Here is a 1,582-nt window from a genome sequence, read left to right on the forward strand (position 1 = left end):
TTATATAATTTGAAATATATATATATATATATATATATAAACATAATTATTTATTAATCAATTCTTCAAGTAAAAACTAAACCTAAGAAATGTTGCCTTGGCAACTAACTGAAATAAAACAAGTTTCTTTGATTTGATTTCAGTTCATGTTTGATTTGCTTCGAGTAATTAAAATTATTTTTAATTGTTTTTGTCTTAGTTAACAGTAATAACTCCAGTCTTCAGTGTCACATGATCCTTCTGAAATCATTCTAATATGCTGATTTGCTGCTCAAGAAACATTTCTCATTATTATCAATTTTGAAAACAGTTGTGCTGCTTCATATTTTTGTGGAAACCATAATTTATTTTTCAGGATTATTTTTTTGTGTGTGTGTTTCTTTGATGAATAGAAAGTTTATACATTATACTATATATATTTATACATTATATATATGCTATATTTCTTTACTGCCACTTTTGATCAATTTATTGCATCCTTGCTGAATAAAAGTATTAATTAAAAAAAATCACCCCCAACTTCCTGGAGGGAAAAAAGGAAGTAAGTTTGATCATCACATTCATCATTGTGCTTGACTGACGCATGCAGCTCATGGTTGATTCTGGAGGATTTTTCCTGCAATTAGTGTTCTGGAAATTGCATGTTGTTTTTGTAAAACTTTCTGCTAAATGACATGTAAGCTCTGTTCCGAACTCCTGCCAGCTGCCTTGCTGTCTACTGCCTAAATCAGCAGCTACCTTCTTAAAGCGGCATCCCAACCACAATAAAACCCTATAAGAAGACCCACACGGATCTGAACCCACGAAACTCCACTGATTTCTGATGAATTAGAATGCTAATCATTCACAAAAGTCCTAAATAAACAAATCCATCATTAAGACTTTTTAACTTCAAAACGTTTTAAACCAAAATATGAGTCCATAATAACGTTTCCTCCAGTGAAAAAGTCCATCTGTTGTCCTCTCACATCAAAATCCACCCACATATTTGTTTTGACCTGTTTAATTGGTGCTCGATCTGTGCATATTTCTCTCCTGATACAGATAATGTGACTTTTTCACTGGAGAAAGCAATATTATTATGGCTTGTATTTTAGCTGGAATCAATGGTTTGAAGTTAAAAACATCTTAATAGTGGATTTGTTTCTTACAAACATGCAGCTTGTTACTTCACAAGATGCTAATTGATGGGTAGTGTGCAACTGGTTGGTTGATGGCAGTTTGTGTATGTATTGTGGGTATTGTGTGTGTGCGTATGTGTGTATGTATTGTATTTTGTTACTTATTTAAGCAGCAGTCACTGGATTGTATGTGTCCAAGACAATTTTCCTTCGGGACAATAAAGTCTATCTAAATCTAAATCTAATCTAATTGATGGACTGGAGTGGTGTGGATAACTTGTGGATTATTGTGGTGTTTTTATCAGCTGTTTGGACTCTCATTCTGACGGCACCCATTCACTGCAGAGGATCCATTGGTGACTCAATCGTGAGCAAGCGATGTAATGCTACATTTCTCCACATCTGGTTAAGAAACAAACTCATCTATATCTTGGATGACCTAAGGGGGGGGGGGGAAACAC

General features: G+C 34.0%; 1 protein-coding gene across 1 annotated transcript in view; it reads left to right on the forward strand.

Moving 5' to 3' along the window:
- Nucleotides 1-1,582, forward strand: part of LOC107729868 (collagen alpha-1(V) chain-like) — a 44,858-nt gene that overhangs the window by 766 nt on the left and 42,510 nt on the right. The window lies entirely within an intron of this gene.

The sequence above is a fragment of the Sinocyclocheilus rhinocerous genome, unplaced genomic scaffold (genome assembly GCF_001515625.1).
Source record: "Sinocyclocheilus rhinocerous isolate Xijiao unplaced genomic scaffold, SAMN03320098_v1.1 scaffold6421, whole genome shotgun sequence".
In the NCBI taxonomy this organism is placed as follows: Eukaryota; Metazoa; Chordata; class Actinopteri; order Cypriniformes; family Cyprinidae; genus Sinocyclocheilus; species Sinocyclocheilus rhinocerous.